Source organism: Mastomys coucha, unplaced genomic scaffold (genome assembly GCF_008632895.1).
Source record: "Mastomys coucha isolate ucsf_1 unplaced genomic scaffold, UCSF_Mcou_1 pScaffold23, whole genome shotgun sequence".
Taxonomy (NCBI): domain Eukaryota; kingdom Metazoa; phylum Chordata; class Mammalia; order Rodentia; family Muridae; genus Mastomys; species Mastomys coucha.
Window position 1 is genome coordinate 92,732,505 of NW_022196906.1, and position 21,142 is coordinate 92,753,646.

The window sequence follows — 21,142 nt, forward strand, 5'->3', positions numbered from 1 at the left end:
ATCCCATTTAAAAATCCCCACATCTTCCTAATACCTGATTATGCTGTTTAATTTTAGGTGTCAAGTAAATTGACTGGGTTAAGAATACATAGGAGAATCAGGCATGGTGGTGCATGCCTGTAATCGTAGTACCCAGAAGTGAGATGCACGAAGGTCACTAGTTTGCGTTGGCTTGGGCCACATGAACCCCTATTTCAACTCTGCTCCTCCTCCTTCTCCTTCTCCTCCTCCTTTTCTGCATCCTCATCCCTCACCCCAAGCAATACCTAGAGATCTGATAAAGCATTATTCTGGAGATGCCTGTAAAGATGTTTCTAGAGCAAATTGGCTTGGGAGTTGATGTTCTGATGGAGAAAGATCCCCTAATATGGGCAAACACCTCAAGTCAGTTGTGCCCCTATCTGCAAGCATAAAAGGGCAGAGAAAAAAAATACATTTTATTTTTCTCCAAAAGCTGGGGCACCATTGTCTTATCCTTTAATGCAGGAATTTGGGGTTTTACAGCCTTTAGACACTGTTATTTATCCAAAATCCCTTTGGTTCTAATTTTTTTTCCAGAAGTGGCTTTGGTCCAGAGTACTAAATACCAGCCAGCATCCATGTTTTTACTTATTTTATTTTTTTAAGAGAGGGTCTGAACACCCTAGGCTAGCTTTGAACTTCCTATGTGGTTGAGGATGACTTTGATGCCCTCCCCTTTGAGCCCTGGATCTTCCCACCGCCATCTTCAGAATGCCAGAATGCTGGGGCTTCTCTGGAGCTTCTTCAGCTCTCAAATGGCCCATTGCCGGCTTTCTCAGTTTCTCGGTCATGATGTGAGCCAGTTTTCCTGGATCGGCTCCTCTCCTTGCGACAAAAGACAATCAGCCTGGTGGTTGGAGGGATGGCTTAGCGGTGAAAAGCACTTGTTGCTTTTTCAGAGGACCTGGGTCTCCTTCCCTTGAAAGGAAAGTGACTCTCCCCCAGAAGCCATCAACGGTCAGTCCATAGCTCTTCAGCTAGGGGTTGGAGTTCAGTTTGTGAACCCCTTACCCCTTGATGCTAGACTATTGACTGACTGGCTCAGTCTTGAGTGGGTTCTGTGTGGACAGCTGCTGTGGGTTTGTGAGGGCAATAGTCCTATCATATACACAAGATATTGCCCCCCATCCCCGACCTCTGGTTTGCATAGCCTTTCATTCTCTCCAGCAGTGGTTTGGCGTGATGCTCCTTGTATCCCAGCGCTAATACTGGATCCTCAAGACCTGGTTGCCCTAGAGCTGAGAGTTCACACGTAGGCCCAAATGATGCTATGTAACCTTGACCTCATGTTCTTTCTGATTGGTGAATAGAGACGCTGACAGCCAATAGCTGCGCAGAAGAGACATAGGCGGGTTTTAGGATTACCAGGCTTGGGGGGTGGAGGGGAAGAAAGAAAGAAAGAAAGAAAGAAAGAAAGAAAGAAAGAAAGAAAGAAAGAAAGAAAGAAAGAAAGAAAGAAAAAGAAAGAAAGAAAGGAAGAAAGAAAGAAAGGAAAAGCCTCCATGTGTTAGGTGAGTCTTGAAAACTCCATGTTTTATCCATGTTCCATTTGTAGCTGAGCATACCACGTCACTGACACTTCTCTGCACTTGGACCATTTCTGAGTTTCTGAGGTAAACCGCTATCTACTCACAAAGAAAACTTCCCTACTGAGATCTGAGAGCTGAACTGATCAATGGGTGGAGGGATTCCGATTTTAAAGGGCAGTTTAATCTTATCTGTCCATTTAGCAGAGTAATAGTAGGTTCATCCCTGGGGCCTGTGAGCTCGCCAGCCACAGGCTTCTGGCCAGATTTACAGCATCAGACGTGTGCTTCCTTCTGTAGAGTAGGCTTTAACGCCAGTCAGAAGCCATAGGTTATGTCCATAACATCCGTGTCATTATTGTACCCGTGGGTGTCACTGTATTTCCACAGGATTCATCCCTGAGTAAGATCATGGATGCCTTTTTCTCCCCAGCAGACTACGCAGAGCTCTCCATCACTATGGAAACTAGCAAACAGGGAGGAAGCCTCATGGTCAATACCAACTAGATTTCTCCATGTCCTGTGACCAGTGTGGTGTCCTCAGCAATAGGGTCTTACCAACAAGCTCTAGCTGGTGGCCCAGAGCCATGGTAATAGCCTGTATTTTTTTTTTTTTCCTTTGGGAGGGGATGGTCTCTAGGAAATACAAATATAGATCACCTTCTTCTGTATTTCTGTGGCTGTCACTCTTAGGTACTCCCGAAAGATCAGTGATAATTAAAGACTCAAGAAGGAAAGGCCATAGGCTACAGACTTGTAGCTGCTTCTATTAGTGTTATGTAAATCCGGATCACAGAGTATGTTGGTCAACCTTCTGGGTCTACTGACTTTGAACAAATAAACTTGTTTTACCTAAACCAAAGGTAAAATGTGGTGTCAGAACCTTCTCCACCAGGAAAATGCTTCACAACTTTGTGGTATGAAAGACAAGAAAAACAATGTATGATCCTACAGTTTTGGATACTGATTCAGATTTTCCTCCTCCTCCTCCTCCTCCTTCTCCTCCTCCTCTTCCACTGAGACAGATTTGAGACAGGGGTTCTCTGTATAGCCCTGGCTGTCCTGGAACTCAGTCTGTAGACCAGGCTGGTCTTGAACTCAGAAGTCCACCTGCCTATGCTTCCCAAGTGCTGGGATTAAAGGCATGTGCCACCACTGCCCTTCGATAATTTCTTTTCTAACTAGAAAAATGATCTGTGTAGAGATAGTGAGGTGAATCAGTAACTCAGTGTTATGCTTTCAAGCTATTAATTCTACAAATATACAGTTTACAGGGAGAAGTAAATCACAGTTGATTTCTTTGTCTGTTTGTTTGTTTGTGGTGCAAGGTGGTACAAGCCTGTGATCTAGCACTCAGGAAAGGCGAGACAGGAGAATCAGGAGTTCAAGACCAGCCTCGGGTACATAACATATTGGAGGCTAGCCTGGCATACAAGAGGACTCTGCCTTAGAAAAACAGACAACATAGGCAGAGGCAGGTGGATTTCTGAGTTTGAGGCCAGCCTGGTCTGGTGGCATATGCCTGTAACCCCAGAACTCAGGAGATAGAGGTGGGATACTCAGGCATGCTCTGCTACACATGGAGACCAAGGCCAGCCTGGACCACACAAGAGCCTGAATCAGCAGCAGCAGCAACAACAACAAAAATTGCATAATAAGCAAACAAACAGGAGATGCTTTCATCTGAATTATGGCCAGGCAAGATGGCACACACCTGTAATTCAAGTTGTTGGGAAGCCAGCCAGGGCTGTATAGCAAGCCACTATCTCAAACAAGACAAAACAAGATTATGTAATTACGTTAAGTTTATAGATCACTTTATTGTGAACGATATCTTTATAATGTGTCGTCTTCTTATCCAATCGACGTCTTTTTCTCTTCTGGTTTGTTTTACTCGGGAAGGGAACTTGAGACAGACGCTGTCAGCGTAGACTTGGAGGAATTTCCATGGTGCTGTGCTTTCCTGAGTCTTTTCAGTTACTGCGACAGTTACAAGCACAGCATACTACACTCTGCCCTGCAGTGGTACCCACTGCTCCATCATCGACCTTGCTCCATCATCGACATTGTCCCATCCTCAACACTGCGGGAAGCACATGAAGCTTTTTACAGTCCAAGTTGGTACTGGGAAGGAGGAGATTTGGCTGCCTCAGGTCATACCGGGGCGATCAGCAGGGGGGATTATTGGGGAATAATGTAGAAGCTCTTTCCTATTGCCTTCCACACCTCATTTGGGCAGTGCCTCACTGGGGAATCTATGCCTTGCTCCTGTGTATCTCGTGTGTCACTTCATTTCAGCTAACAGGACCTGCTTCTTTTTAGACCGCATGTATCCCAAGCTATTTTACATTCTGAGCAATTACAGGTGGGATAAAAATCACTGTGATGGTTTGAATACGCTTGGCCCAAGGAGTGGCACTATTTGGAGGTGTGCACTTGTTGGAATAGGTGTGTCATTGTGGGTGTGGGCTATAAAAACCCTCATTCTAGCTGCCTAGAAGCCAGTCTTCTGCTAGCAGCCTTCAGATGAAGATGTAGAACTCTCAGCTCTACCTGCACCATGCCTGCCTGGATGCTGCCATGTTCCTGCCTTGATGATAATGGATTGAACCTCTGAAGCTATAAGCCAGGCCCAATTAAATGTTGTCCTTTATAAGACTTGTCTTGGTCATGGTGTCTGTTCACAGCAGTAAAACCCTAACTAAGACAATCACTTTATTTTAATTCACTCATAAATAAATACACCATTCATAGCTGATGTAACATGGTCAAACACTTGCCCAGTCTTGAACTCTACACATCTCTGAACTTGTATACAGTGAGAACGTTCCCACGGCCGTCTGAAACAGGGTACTATGGTCAATAAGAGGTTTACGAACAAGTCACACTTTCAATATTGCTTTCTCTTTCTATGCCAGAACAACAGTTCTCAACCTTCCTAATACTGCCACCCTTGAATACACAGTTTCTCATGTTGTGGTGACCCCAACCATAAAATTATTTTTGTTGCTATTTCCTAACTGTAATTTTGATGCTGTTTTTGTTGTTGTTTATTTGTTTGTTTTTCTGAGCTAGGGTTTCTCTGTGTAGCCCTGGCTGGCCTGGAACTCCCTTTGTAGACCAGGCTAGCCTTGAACTCCCAAAGATCTACCTGCCTCTGCCTCCCAAATGCTGGGATTAAAGGTGTGCACTACCACCGCCCAGTAAGTAGTGTAATCAGTTATAATGTAAATATCTGTTTGTTTGTTTTTTCCCCAATGGTTTTAGGCAACCCCTGTGGAAGGGTCATTTGACCCCAAAGGAGTTGGCCATCAGAGCAGACGTTCCATCTCTTCAGTTTGAACCTCTTGATTAGACTAATCCTGCATTTGTAACTCTATACTGTCCCAGCACTCCTTCCTTAAAACCTTCCCAGATCATGACAATCAGCCTGATTCTGGCACACTCCAGAAAATGTGTGGGAAAAAAAAAGTACTGCCAGATTGATGCTCTAGCAATCCCTGAGGCTCCAGGCAAGTGACATCAACCAAGTTTTGATGGTCCAGCATTGCCACATCCACTGCAGCTCTTGGTGGCTGTATGACCTGGTGTGCGCCCCCCCCACAGAATCCACAGCTTCATGGGCTGCACTGCTTCCATCAAAGCCACAAAGCCTGGCTACCCAGAAGCAGCAGCAGTAGGAGAGCAAACTGTGGCTGGTGGGCTGATGCTGGAGACAGAGCCGCAGGTGTGGGCCTGGCGAAGATCTGGTGTGTCTGACTGGCCAGCAGGGCCACCAGGAAGAGTAGCTCTGGTTTCCGCTTGGTGTTTGGAGTACTCCTCCAGTGGACCTCTAGAGCTGGAAATCTGCCTTGTCCATCACCTATTTATTTATTTATTTATCTATCTTGTTTTTGGAAACAGGGTTTCTCTAAGATCTGACTGCCTCTGCCTCCCAAGTGCTGGGATTAAAGGCTCGTTCCACCACTGCCTGGCAATTTTATTTTTTAAAATCTCATTTTTTTTTTTTTTTTTTTTTTTTTTTTTTTTTTTTTTTTTGTATTTTCGAGACAGTGTTTCTCTGTATAGCTCTGGCTGTCCTGGAACTCACTCTGTAGACCAGGCTGGCCTCGAACTCAGAAATCCCCCTGCCTCTGCCTCCCAAGTGCTGAGATTAAAGGTGAGAGCCACCACCGCCTGGCTTAAAGTCTTATTCTTACCTCACATGTTCCAGGCGTGAATTCAACGTGTTACTAAGGTTGGCCTTGAACTCCTTAGCCTCTTATCTCTACACGAGTGTTGAGACTGCAGGTGTGAGCCTCGATGCACGACCATGCCCGCTCTTTCACTGCTCTGTACTCCCTGGATCACTTGAGCCAAAAGAGATCCTCTCCTCTGCCCTTAGTCACAGAGTATTTTTTCCTCCCTCCCTCTCTCCTCCTTCTCTCCCTCTGTCCCTCCTTCCTTCTCTCCCTCTGTCCCTCCCTCCTTTTCTCCCTCCCTCCTCCCCTCCCTCCCTCTCCTCCTTCCTTCCTTGTCTTTTTCTTTTTTAAAAAACGTATTTCTTATGTATATGTTGTGAGTGTGTTTATCTGTTTGTACACTACATGCAAGAATGTACCCCACCCCCACCATGGTCAAAGAGGACATCATCTCCAGAGGAGGTGGAGTTACAGATGATCTGTCCTAGGTGGGTGCTGGGGACTGAACCCAAAGCATCAAAGTCAAGTAGTTAGCCTTGGCAACACAAACTTTTCCATGGAATCATCTCAGCCACCCCATACCTATCAGCTTTGGGCACATGGAAATGTGAGCACACTGGTCAGCTCTCATAACATCCTATACAGATCTGCACTTACTCTTTTATTTGCCTTTTTAAAATAACTTTTTAAAGATTCATTTATTATTATATGTAAGTACACTGTAGCTGTCTTCAGACACACAAGAAGAGGACGTCAGATCTCATTATGGATGGCTGTGAGCCACTATGTGGTTGCTGGGATTTGAACTCAGGACCTTCGGAAGAGCAGTCAGTGAGTGCTCTTAACCACTGAGCCGTTTCTCCAGCCCCTCTGCACTGACTCTTCTAATTCCAAGATGTATATGGTGGGGCATCCTTATAATCCTACTGCTTAGGATTGAGATTGAGGTAGGAGGACCACCAGAGAAGATCAAGGACAGTCTACGCTAGGTTGTGAGTTTGAGGCTAGTCTGGACCACAATACACAAATGACAACAACAAATAATAATACTTCAAAGACCGAATTTCAGAATTGGCTAAGTATTACATACAGAAGCAGATCGGTGCAAGCCAAGTTGGCTTATGACACAACTCATTAAAGCCCCGGGTCTGTGTTATTTCCCTTTGTTTAGCATAGGTAGAGGAAAGCAGCTCACTGGGGTAGGAAGTGAAGCTGGATTACCAACAACTCTGTGACCATGGTGGGCAAGTTACGTAGCCATTTCAACTTCTATTTTATTTTCTGTGAGATGGGTGTTATTGCCTGGTTCACAGGGTGACTTGAGGATTGGGGAAAACAGATTAACACAAGGCCAAATCAATGGTGCTTATGGTTTTGGTTGAAGGCCCTCTCCCGAAGGTGCCTCCAGAAAGCTGTATCCTACTTCGGGAGACCCAGCAACCCTCCACCTTGTGCTCACCAGCCCAGGGCACACAATAAGCATTACAACACGCATTACAGGGAACTTCCCTATCCAAGCACAGATAGCCCTGCACAGCTCACCCCCTTGTGATTGACTTCGCAGCCTTACGACATATCTTACATTAACTTCAACTAGTGTCAACCCCCACGTCGTTCAGAGTTTCTCCATCAGTTGCCAAACTGACCTCACTTCCTACCGAATTAGCCTCAAGTCCACTTTTGATGTGTTACCAAACAGGACGGTCTCTGAGGACACACTGACATAGCATATCCAGTGTCTGCAACAGAGATGATAAGGCCCCGTGGTCCCTCTGTGGTCAGAAGGACAGGGCAGTTAGCAGGAGTCACAATAGGCCGCATCGCTCAGACATTTGTCTGTGGGAAATGAGTGGGCGAACCTGGAAGAGAACTAATGTGTGCCCCAAAAGAATCCTTCAAGACCTGGAATAGGAAGTCTGTTCATTCATTAATTTAGCAGCTATTTACTGAGTGCTCATATAATTCGCTGAGGAGAGAAGAAGCAGCACATAGACTCCTGTGTTTGGGGGACACTGGCTATGTTTGAGGGGTGCACATTCTAATGAGGGGAACAGAGAGAAGAAACACATAGTACCCGGATGATTTTAAAGCTGCTGTTTGCCAAGAGACCTGAGCACACTAGTATGTACCCACAATCCCAGGTGTTTGGGCAACAGAGTAAGGCCCTGAAAAGGCTTGTCAGGAAGGGGAATGAAATGAGAGGAGAGAGGGAAAGAATGAACGAGACAAGAAAAGGGGGGTCAGTGCCATCACCCTGTAAGAAGCCTCTCTCACTTCAACTGACTGCAGGCGTAACCTGTGGGCTTGAATCTAACTATTTAGAAGACAGTTTGATGGCCATGTCATGTCCTTTTAGTGATGTGATAGCGGTAGCCGGCTTGGACCTAGAACCTTTTTCCTATGGACTTTTGACTAGATAACAGCAGCAGACATGAATCCTCGCCCACAGAGCGGGCTTCAGACCCAATCAGAAATCAGCTGGCTGCTCCCATGTTTCAGTTCCTTTTCTGTTGCCTTGATAAAAATGCCAGGACCAGAGGCAGAGGCAACTTAAGGAAGAAAGACCTTATTTTAGCTTATGACTCCACAGGGATGAGTCCTTCATGAGTATGAAGGCGTGGAAACCGGAAGGAGCAGGAAGCTGATTGACCGCACTTTGACCACATATGGGAAGCAGAGGGATATAAGAGGAGGGAGGACAAAGAGGAAGAGGAGGAAGGTGGGGGTAGAGAACAAGAAGTGGGGCATCATAAGCCCTCAAAGCCTGCCCTTCTCGGTGCACTTCCCCTAGCAAGGTTCCACCTCCTAAAGCTCCCAGAACTTTCCCAAATAGCACCACCAACTGGAAGCCATGCTAGTGTTCAAAGCTAGTCTAGGAGGGGTATTTCTCATCCAAGCACTCCATAACTGACTCGCCTCTATTGTACCATTATCTTGCCTGGCTCTTCATTCACCCAGAGACCACAAGTGAGTAGCACTGTTAATGGCAGTTACCTCCCGCAGCCTGCATAGCTCCTTCTTGCACTATGAGGGTGAGATCGCAGGGAAAGAGCTTCTATTTAATGTCAGCTTGATTTTGATAGGTGATCGGAGCTTGTGATGTCTTCAACAAAAGAACATTACTATATAGTTCTGACGGACGACCAAACACAACAGCTATTGCCTGTATTATTTGACAGGTAAGGCTTCAGGGTTACACACACACACACATACACACACAGCCCCCAGAGGTCCTTCCACCTTCTATTTCAAAGTGCTGGGATTATATCTTGCTTGAGCTCCCCCTCCCCCCCCAAAAAAACCACATTAACTTTACAATTTCACAGTACTCTAACTTGTATAAAGAAATGAAAGTCAGGGCAGACATGCCCACTGGTTAAGAGCACTGGCTGCTCTTGCAGAGGCTCCAGGTACAGATCTCAGCACCCACTTGGCAGCTTAAAGCCAGGTCCAGGGGATCTGATGCCTTCTTCTGGCCTCCATGGGCACCAGACCCACACAGACATTCAGGCCAAACATTCATACACATCAGATAAAAACAAAGCTTTAATAAAATGAAAGTTGAAAGTCATCTTTTAAGGGGCCGGAGAGATGGCTCCCTGGTTATAAGCACCTGCTGCTTTGGTATAAGATTTAGCTCCCAGCACCACAGGGTGCCTCACAATCGTCTGTAGCTCCAGTTCTAGAGGATCTAACATTTTCTTCTGACCTGGGTACTAGGCATATATATAGTACACACACATGCACATACATGCGGACAAAATGATCCCACAGACAAATGTGGTAGTTTGAATATGCTTGGCTCAAGGAGTGGCACTATTATGAGGTGTAGCCTCGCTGGAGTGGGTGTGGCCTTACTGGAGGAAACACGTCACTGTGGGGGTGGGCTCCAAGACCCTCCTCCTAGCTGCCTGGAAGACAGTAGTATTCCGATCGAGATGTAGAACTCTCAGCTTCTCCCCTTGCCATGCCTGCCTGGATGGAGGCTGCCATGCTTCCTGCCTTGATAATGATGGACTAAACCTTTGCATCTGTAAGCCAACCCCAATTTAATGTTGTCCCTTACGAGTTGCCTTGGTCACAGGGTCTCTTCACAGCAAGGTAAACCCTAAGATGATAAATTAATCTATAAAGAGATTATTTTTAGACTAATCTTTAAAAAGCTATCCCAGTGAAGCATGCCTATAGTCTCAACATTCCCGAGACTAAGGCCAGAGGATCACAATGAGTTTGTGGCTAACCTGGGCTACATTTTAGAGTTCCAGGTCACCCAGGACTATGTAGCAAGATCTTGTCTCAAGAAATCAAGTAACAATCAATCCCAACAAAGAAAAAAGTTGTCCCCCAAACTGGGTACGGGATAAGTTCCCTCCCTTCCCAATGCTCAGGGTGTTCCTGATCTCCCGCTGAGGCTCCCATGTCCTTCTGCCCAGGTCTTGTGGTGCTAGGGATCGAACCTCTGACCACTGAGCTATATAACTCCAGTCCTATGGAAAAGCCCTGACATCACCTTTGCATTAACAAAGGAAGCACTCGATTTGGAGTCAGGACCTAATTCAATGCTAGCCTTCCTGACCTGGGTGTGACCATCAGCAAGTTTCTTGAAAGTTTGTTTTCGAAACAAGGTCTTACTATGTAGTGAGGCCAAGCTGGAATTCACAAAAGTCCATCTTTGCCTCCTGAGCGCTAGGACTAAAGGTGTGTGCCACCATGTCTGCCCAGGGTTCTTGACAGTTTTTCAATTTGTCCTCATCCATTCATGTGATAACTATGAGAAAGTACCTCATATCCACTGCATGCTCATCAAGTGTGTGCTGAGAGGAGACATTGACGAGGGAATTGAACTCAGTTACTCAGTGTAGACAAGAAGCTCCCTTTGATGTCTAAGGTGCTAACCCGTTTTTTAGCTCACTGAGACCAGAGAACATGCCTTACCCTCAAACACCAACAGGAAGAAGCATTTGCTTGGCCAAGCTTCTTACACGTTCCAGAAGGGTAGTCCAGGTCATTTCTGTTGGAAGGAGTTTCCAAACACAGATTTGTGGATTAATAAATTGGTGTCCGGAATTACTAATGAAATGAAAACAAAGGTTAATTGAGCTTACAATACCACCAGTTGTTTGTTTGTTTTTGAGACAGAGTTTCTCTGTGTACCCATGGTTGTCCTAGACCTCAGAGATGCCCCTGTCTCTGCTTCCCCAGTGCTGGGATTAAAAACATGCCTGGTAGAATACCATCAATTTTTATGGCATCAATTACTTTGTTTTGCTTGTGCATTGTCTCCATTTGATGAAACAGATGTGATTACAGTCTGCGTTCCTTTCTGGTAGACACACTGGGAGGTAAAGAAGGCAGGCCTCTCCTCTAAATTGTGAGACCAATTATTTCCAGTATTTTGTTTTGTTTTGTTTTGTTTTTAAGGTGAGGTCTTATGGGGTCTTACCCTTTAGCTCAGGCTGGCCTGGACTGTCTCATTCCTGCTTCAGGCTCCTGCAGGTCACATTCCAGAATTCCTGGCATTCGTCACTTAGCTAACAAGTCTCCTTACTCAGTGTCATGAGTGTCCAACATCAGAAGTATTGACACCTTGTGTCCTTCCGTGATGTCAGAATTTAGTGGATAGTAACAGATGGACATGCTACATTGGTTTTCTTGGCTGTAATTTGTCAAGTAATCCCAGTTTCCCTTGGTAGCCATTTAGGACAAACCCAAGTTCCTTTATCCCAATCTTCCCTAGTTATATCAATCTTACCTGGTCATATGTTACATACTGCACAAAAAAAAATGCATCTTTATGTACGTTTACATAGGGACTGTTAAACAGCTACAAAGGGTTAAAGAGGCTGAAACAGAATTCAAGGGTCTTAAGAGAGGCAGCAGGAAGTCTCCAGGAGTGTGAAGAGAATTTGGGAAGGGATTAGATCATGGATCCTGCCAGAGGTCTCCAGAGTGTCTTTGCAGTGTCATACTCAGCCTTAGGGTTGAGTCCAGCTGCGGAAGTGAAGCACAGGGCCATGGAGGTCATAGAGGCAAAGGGCTGGACCAAGTCCACATGGACAAACAGGAAGACAAATGGACAGCAACTCACTCACAGCGGAGACTAAGCCAAGCTGAAGACCCTGGGACCGTCTTAGTACACACACTGGTGTTCAGGCTGGCGGGGGATGTATGCATCCCAGGAGGCCTTTCGTCTATAGGGTCTATGCATGATATTTCTGTCCTCCTTACTTTTTAGGCTGATTTCTTGGGCCTGATTTTCCTGATGTGATTCCAATAGGCCAATGTGTTCACACTGTCCCAATCAACTTTGATAAATCTGTAAGGTTCCCCCTACCTTAACTTTTAAGAATAAGTTACTAATCCATCTGTCTGTGTGGGTGGGGCCAGTGCCCATCAATTTACATCCTCATTCAGCTTCTGCATTTAAACTTGTACTGGTTGGTTTTTGTGTGTCAACTTGACACAGGCTGGAGTTATCACAGAGAAGGGAGTTTCAGTTGGGGAAGTGCCTCCATGAGATCCAGCTGTGGGGCATTTTCTCAATTAGTGATCAAGGGGGGTAGGGCCCCTTGTGGGTGGTGCCATCTCTGGGCTGCTAGTCTTGGGTTCTATAAGAGAGCAGGCTGAGCAAGCCAGTAAGAAACATCTCTCCATGGCCTCTGCATCAGCTCCTGCTTCCTGACCTGCTTGAGTTCCAGTCCTGACTTCCTTTGGTGATGAACAGCAGTATGGAAGTGTAAGCTGAATAAACCCTTTCCTCCCCAACTTGCTTCTTGGTCATGATGTTTGTGCAGGAATAGAAACCCTGACTAAGACAAAACTCAAGATACAGTCCAATGCTGCTTGTGAAGCAGAGACTGTCGTGGCCAGGCTCAGCCTGGAAAACCACCATTTTACACAATATGGAGTAACTTAGAGGATTCAGGCTGCCTAAATCCTGTCACTTGAGGGAATGTCCAAAATCCTGCAGGCTCTAGATCAGGCACACAGGTTCATTTTACTTACGGAAATGTCAGCAACAGTGGGAGACATAGCATAGCATCAACATGATGATTTTTAGCATTTACCCCTGAGCTGCAATCCTAGCCCGAGTATTAAGGGAAACGCCTAAGAGAAGGCTGATGGATTACAGCCAAGGGTCCAGCATGGGCTTCCCAAGACTTGCTGTTAGGACTTAGGGAGAGAAGGTCAATTCATGAGCTAAGCTGGCAGTGGGTAGTTTCAGGAGGTAACTGTTTTCCAGAACTAGGATCCAATCCCCTCTTCTCTCCCCCTATGGGTGTTCCCAAATGTGTCACTGAGTCCTGTGCATGGCCGAAACTGGCAATTTGGCAAGAGAAATTATATGCTGTGTAGCCTACCTCAAAAAGATTTTGCAATCCCTTTTCTCTTGTTTTGTTTGAGGCATTGTCTTGCTATATACGGCCCTGGCTGGCCTGGAACTTGCTATGTAGACCAGGCTTGCCTGTCCCTGAACTTCAAATAATCCTCCTGCCTCTGCATCCTGGGTGTGTACCACTATGCCCAGTATGTTTTACACTCTTGGAAATGGAGTTTCTCTATATTCCCTCACTACCCACCTGATGTTTGCTTGTTTGTTTGTTTGTTTTGAGGTAGGGTCTTGTCTTCCAGATCTTTCTCCCCCTACCTCACCAGCTTGAGGATTATAATTGTCTAATACCACCTGGATTTCCTTCTCCTTGACTCTTGAAAGATCAATGTTTATTTTCTATGTTTATCAGCTTGCTCATGGATTTCTTAAAAAAAAAAAAAATCCCATCATGTACAGAATCACAGTTGAACTAGCCAATATTAATTCAACTAGTGAGTTTTTTTTTTTTTTTCCTGAGATCGCTAGGGTCCAAACACCTACCTGATGAGTGGCCTTACCCTGAGGCAGCACGGAGGTAGCACTGTTCTTTGCAGAAGCAGTTAGGACCTGGGAGGAATAGTTTTTAGATTGAGACCCCTTGGCAAGGTTGGCCTCCTCCTGGTGCGTATTATTCAAGTTTAGAGGAGCACTAACAACTTGGAGTCTAGAGGAGCACCAGCTTCAAGTTAGAACAGCATTGGCTTGTCTTTGCTGTTCAAGTTAGCACTCTCCCGGACTAGCATAGGTTTGTAGCTGATTTTAACAAATTCAGAGACAGAAGGAGTCTTTCGTTCCAGATCACACTGCCTTGCAATCTAAATGGAAGGGGTAGCTCAGGTCAGTTACAACAGGGATTCCTTCAGCTGTGTTTTGAGCATCTTTCCCACAAGCTGGAAAGCAGTCTGAAGGTCGTGGCCCAGGTGAGCATTTCCTGTGCTGTGGGATTAGGACCCAGGGTCTCCAGGCCACAGAGCAGCAGAGGAGACTCTACTAGAGTCACAGCTCTGGGATTTACCCAGAGGCAGGACTTGAAGGAAGATGATGACTTCAGTGGAAGGGAAAATTCCAAATTAGGCAATTTCCTTGAACAGAAACTTAAACCGAGGACAGAAGAATAATTACAACTTGAATACTGATCAGTCCAATCTCAAATAAGTTAAAAATTAGCCACACAAAGGAGGGGCCCAAAAGTCCCCTTAGAAAGTGTTAACAGGTTTTCTGTTGGTGATAGGATTTAGAGGGGCTGTCTCTCTGTCACCTTCTGTGTTTTCCAATGGATTTGTTACTCTTTCCTCTTTGGAACAGTTTAGCTTATTTACTTAGGTGTGTGTGTGTGTGTGTGTGTGTGTGTGTGTGTGTGTGTGAAGGTGAAGTAAGACATAGAGGCACAAACCTTTAAACCTTTAGTACTTGGGAGGAAGAGACCAAACTGGTCTATACTGCAAGTTCTACTAAAGAAACTGTCTCAAAACCCCAACTAAGCACAAGCCTATCTGTGTTTTGTTCAATAACAAACAAACAAACAAACAAAAGAACACTCATTCTTCCGTAGCTTTTCCAGAAATGGATATTATTGGGTTTTTAAGTCATCTGGCCCCAGTGGCATAATGGGGCAGGATTAAATACCCCTCAGGAGGCAGCAGGCTGGATAGTAAGCTCTTTATGGAGTCAGTCCCACCTTTGCTTGCATTCTGGGCCTTGTCCGGTTTCCGTGGCATGTGTTTCACCCCTCAAGCCACCTACCAGCCCCGTGTTTCATTTCACCATCACTTCTGTGTTACTAGTGCAGAGGAGTAACAGTTCAGATTTTTACATTTTTCAGACAGGGTCCTGTTAGGTAGCCCTAAATTGTCTGGTAATGGCTATGTAGCCCAGGCTGTCCTTGGTGATCATCCCACCTCTGCCTCCTCAAGTCTGGGATTGTAGACACGGGCCATCCTGCCTTGATACTTTTCACCCCTTGAATGGATGTTTGGATTGCTTCATCCATAAATTACATTCTGTCTTCAGCAATTTGTCATTCTCCCCGCCCCCCCGCCCCATGTGTGTGTGTGTGTGTGTGCGCGTGTGGTGTGTGTGTGTGTGTGTGTGTGTGTTGCTGGGGGCCTCTCACCATCCCTTTTGTTGTTTTGAGACAGATTCACATAGAGCCCAGCCTGGCCTTGAGCTCCTGATCCTCTGCTTCTAATCCCCAGGTGCTAGTATTGTGTGTGCACCCACACATTCAGCTGTGCCAATTGTCTTTTTAGAAAAACAAAAACCAGGGGCTGGGGAGATAGCTTAGTGGTTAAGAACACCTGTTGCTCTCGCCAGGGTCCTGGGTTTGATTCCTAGCATCCCCATGGTGGCTTACAACCCTGTGTAACTCCAGTTCCTAGGGGGATACAATGCCCAGTTCTGATCTTTGTGGGCACCACACATGCAGGCAGTGCACATATATGCAAGCAAAGTGTTTATAGACATTAAAATTAAATAGTTAAATCCAAAAATCAATAAACAAAGCAAAGCAAAACAAAACAAAAGCAAGCAAACAAACAAAAAAGCAGGCCAGCAGAATGACTCCACGGGCAAAGACAGAAGAAGTCTTACCATCTGAGTTGGATACCAATACCTATTTGAAGGTACGAGAAGGGAGCTAATGCCACAGAGTGGTTTGACCTCCGCACGTGTGCTGTGGCAAATCTCTCTCTCTTTCTCTCTCTCTCTCTCTCTCTCTCTCTCTCTCTCTTTCTCTCTCTCTCTCAAACACACACACACACGCACACATACAAATAAATAAAATACAGTTTTCAAATATTAACAAAAAGGGGCTAGAAAAATGGCTTAGTGGATAATAGTTTGGTGCTCTTCCTAAGGATCTGAGTTCAATTCCCAGCACCCACACTTGTGACTCCAGCTCCAGGAGGCTCAGATGCCTTTGGTCTTAGTGAGTATCTGTACTTATATACTCAGGTGCCTAGTTCCCCATGCCAACTCCTCCCACCATAGAAAAAATGTAGATATTTTTACAAATAACAAAACTTACAGGAAACCCAACAAGAAACAGAAAGATTTCCGACCCTGATGAACACAGTGATGGAACAATGCAAACTTAACAGTCTCTTTACGTTAAAAAGGATATTGAAATAGGTGCCAGCACATGAAAATGTGTGTGCTTGAGTTCCGAAATGGCAGTCTGAAGGGATGGATACTACGTAGCCTTGCTGAGCATGGTGAACATTTATCATCCGAATGCTACAAGTTCCTCTTCAGAGACTGGCATCCACTTTCTACTTTGGCAAGTTCAAGCTGTCTCCCTCCCAAAGCTGGACTGCTTTAATCTTTAGTTACTTCATGGGTACAAATGCACGTTGGCTTTGCCTTGGTTCTAAAAGGCTGGACCCGTTCTAAAAGCTGCGCTAGCTTTAGAGGTCCCCGAGGGCCTCCTGAGGCCTCTTTTGCAACTACCTCATAGCCTAGCATTGCTTTAAGCTTAATCTGTTTATCACACTGCTTACGTATGTGTCTGAGCATTCCTCTTAGTAAATGATCTGCATACAGTTGGGTCTCAGAGTCGATTTCCTGGAGTACCTGGCCCACAGCAGTGTTTGAGAAACTGGGAGTCACATCTTCTGTCTGTAGAAACTTGGAAAGTGTATTATGAATCTACTGTCAGATGGAATACATGCCCAGCATCTGTAAAGGACGCTGCAGGGTGGGGTGGGTGCATACCTGTCAGCCCAGCATTGAAGGGGAGGGGGAACTGGGTGTGGTCTCCACTTATGGGAAGTGTGTAGAAATAAATGACTCGATGAGGTAGTGAGAATAGGTGGGTATACGGGCAGGGCGAGTTTCTTTTTTACATCTTATTTATTGAATGAGTTTTGTTTTGTTTAAAACAGATATGAGGCTTATTAAAGACTTTTTAAAGATTTACTTTTGGGGGGCTGGTGAGATGGCTCAGCGGATAAGAGCACTGACTGCTCTTCCAAAGGTCGTGAGTTCAAGTCCCAGCAACCACATGGTGGCTCACAACCACCCATAATGAAATCTGATGACAGCTACAGTGTACTCATTTATAATAATAATAAATAAATCTTTAAAAAAAAGATTTACTTTTTATTATTTTTAATTATGGGTCTATGCGTCTGTGTGTGTATGTGCAGGTGTGTGGTGTCCATAGAAGTCAGAGAGGGTGTGGGATTCCCTGGAGCTGAAGTAACAGGTGGATGTGAGCTACCCGACATGTGCCAAGAGCTGAGTTTTGCTTTTAACTACCTTTTCAACTACCGAAATGTATATAACTCGCTTTTCAAGACAGGGTTTCTCTGTGTAGCCCTGGCTGTTCTAGAACTCACTCTGTAAACCAGGCTGGCCCCGAAATTAGAGATCCACTTGCCCCTGCCTCCTGAAAGCTGGGGTTAAAGGCATGCACTACCACTACCAAGCATGAAAGTGATCAGAAAGAGAGACATACCCAAAAGCTTCTCTAAGAGTGTAAGCTTCTCTAAGAGAGGGTCAACACATTGCCACTTTTTGAGACAGGTCTTATATAGCTCAGGCTGGCCTTGAACTCTTTTGGGGGTTCAGTTGTTTGTTTGTATTTGTTTTTTTGAGACAGAGTTTGTCTGTGTAGCCTTGGCTGTCTTGGAACTAGCTTTCTGGTCCATGCTGGCCTCGAACTCACAGACATCCGACTTTCTCTGCCTCCTGAGTGCTGGGATTTTTTGCCCCAAATCCTTGATCTTCCTGTTTCCACTTCCTGATTGCTGGGTTTACAGGTAGGCACTATCACACTCAGCTTAGGGATCTATTTTAAGATTCTTTGGACCCTAAGTTCTAACGCTTTGGAGAATGTACTTCATTCTTCAAAGTCTATAAATCTGCCTACTTTGACCTCTGAGCAAAGTCAAGTGGGAGGGTTGGAACTATCCCCAAAACCCGAAGAAGACTGGAGAGATGGATCGGCAGTTAAGAGCACTGGCTGCTCCTCCAGAGGACCTAACTTCAATTCGCAGTACCCACATGGTGGCTCACAACCAGCAGTTAATTCCAGTTCTAGGAGATCTGGTGCACTCTTCTGGCCTCCGTGGACACTGTATGTATATGGTACACAGACATTACTCAGGCACACATACACATACATAAAATAAAATAAGTAAACCTTTAAAAACTTAGTCTGGTGTGGCTCCAAGTATGTGAGAAGCAGAAGGATCACCCACAAATTTGAGGCCAGCTTGGTCTATGTAGGACAACCAGGGCTACATAGCAAGACTCTGGCCTAAACCCTCCAACTATATCCACCACCATCACCACCACCACCACTGCCTTCGCTCCATTTCACTTGGTTAAACATGAACACACACACGTGTACACACACAAACAGATATACACACACATATATACATAAACATGTATATACACACGTACACAGATACATACATACACATACATACACATACATACATGCATACATACATACATACATACATACATACATACATGGAGAGAAAGAAACTTCAAAACTGAAATCTGTTAATTGATCTGGGACAATGTGTTTTACTTTGCCCAAACCAACTCTATCCAATTCTAAATTAAAACAAATAAAGAAATAGCCAGGAAGTGGTGGTGCACATCTTTAATCCCAGCATTTGGGAGGCAGAGGCAGGCAGATTTCTGAGTTTGAGACCAGCCTGGTCTATAGAGTGAGTTCCAGGACATCCAGGGCTACACAGAGAAACCCTGTCTCGAAAAACAAAAACAAAACAAAACAAACAAAAAAACAAATAAAGAAATAGCCAACACAAATCTTGGTGAGCATATAGAAAAAATACAAGTGACTATTGTTTTGGGGCTGGGAATTGAACCTATGACCTTATGCATGGTGGGTGTATCCTCTGCCACCGGACTATACCCTCAGCTTCCCAGAGTTGGGACTTTCTGTGCATTATTGTTCGGAGTATAAAATTATACAAACTCTGTGGAGCACAACATGGCAGGTCCTCAAAAATGAACCAGATAACTACATCTAGCAAACTAACTTTTGTCCAAATGTCCAAAAGAATTAATAGTAGGAGCCGGGCGGTGGTCGAGCACGCCTTTAATCCCAGCACTTGGGAAGCAGAGGCAGGCGGATTTCTGAGTTCGAGGTCAGCCTGGTCTACAGACTGAGTTCCAGGACAGCCAGGACTACACGTGAAGAAACATTTGTATGTCCATACTTGCAGTAGCATTGTTTATAATAGCCCAAAGGTGGAAGCATTGGAGTATCCATTGACAGATGATAGATGAGCTGGATGTATGTACATGAAATGTAATGCAATACAGCTTTAAAAAGAGGAATTCTGGGGGGGCTGGAGAGATGGCTTAGCAGTTAAGAGCATTGACTGCTCTTCCAGAGGTTCTGAGTTCAATTCTCAGCAACCACATGGTAGTTCACAACCATCTGTAATGGAATCTGATGTCCTCTTCTGGTGTGTTTGAAGACAGCTACAAGTGTATTCATATACATAAAATAAATTTTTTTTTTAAAATTTTAAATAAAAAAATAAAAAGAGGAAATCCTACCTTGTGCTACCACATGGATTATCTATAAGGGCTTTGTGTTCAGTGAAATAAGCCAGTCACAAAAGTGCAAACATCCTATGTTTTGAACTGTGAGGGCAATCTAAAGTAGGCGAAAATCAGAGAGTGTTGAATGGCAGTTGTCAGTCTGGGGAGAAATGGACAATTCTATCATGACTATGGAGTTTTACTTCACAAAATGAAAAATTCATAGAGATTTGTTGCATAATGATGTGAATGTATTTAGCATCCCTGAAATGGGCAAGATATGCAGATGTGGCAGTGCCTACCTCTATCCCCCAGCATCTGGGAGAGGGAGGTGGAGCTATCAGGAGTACAAGGTCATTCTCTACTACTTAGACAGTAAGATTAAAAGGAGTTAGATGAGCTAAGTGTAGTGCTTTGTGCCTATATCCTCGTACACAGGAGACTGAGGTAGGATTGCCATTAGTTTCAGGTCAGCCTAGGCTACAAAGGGAGGCCTTGTCCCAACCAACCAACCAAACAGCCAACCAACCAACCAACCAACCAACCAACCAACCAACCAACCAACCAACCAAACAGCCAGCCAGCCAGCCAGCCAACCAACCAACCAACCAAACAAACAAACAAACAAACAAACAAACAAACAGCCAACCAACCAACCAGCCAGCCAGCCAGCCAACCAACCAACCAACCAACCAACCAACCAACCAACCAACCAGCCAACCAGCCAACCAACCAACCAACCAACCAACCAACCAACCAACCAGCCAGCCAACCAACCAACCAACCAACCAACCAGCCAGCCAACCAACCAACCAACCAACCAAACAAACAAACAAACAGCCAACCAACCAACCAACCAGCCATCCAGCCAGCCAACCAACCAACTAACCAATCAACCAGCCAACCAACCAATTAATGAATATATAGAGCATGTCCAGAGACACAGACCAAATAATCTGCAAAAGAATGATATCTTCCAGGAGGTGGTGGCTCACACCTTTAATCTCAGCACTTGGGAGGCAGATCTCTGTGATTTCCGGGCCAGCCTGGTCTACAGACTGAGTTCCGGGACAGCCAGGAGTACCTGTTTCAAAGCAAGCAAGCAAACAAACAAAGAATAAATAAGGTGACATGTTTCCACTGTGTAGCCCAGGCTAGCTCCTTGAAATCACGATCCTCCTGAGGTATGTTAGCACAACAGAAAAATTAAAGGCACATGGAAACAGAAAGAGCCCGCTCACTTCAGAGTCTGGTTGAAGTCTCTCATCAGCCGAGAGAGAGTCCAGAAGTTCAGCAGATTTAACTAAATTTGCTGCGAAGATCACCTTCATAGAGACACCATATCTTTCGCAAAGACGTTTTCATGTAAGCATGCAAAATAGTAAGAGACCATGACAGACTTTCTCTCAGACCTGAACCTACAATTTTCTGGCAATCTCACATAAACATAAACTATTAAAAAAAAAAACCAGCAAAAATGTATCTCAACTCTGAATGCAGACCATGGAGGT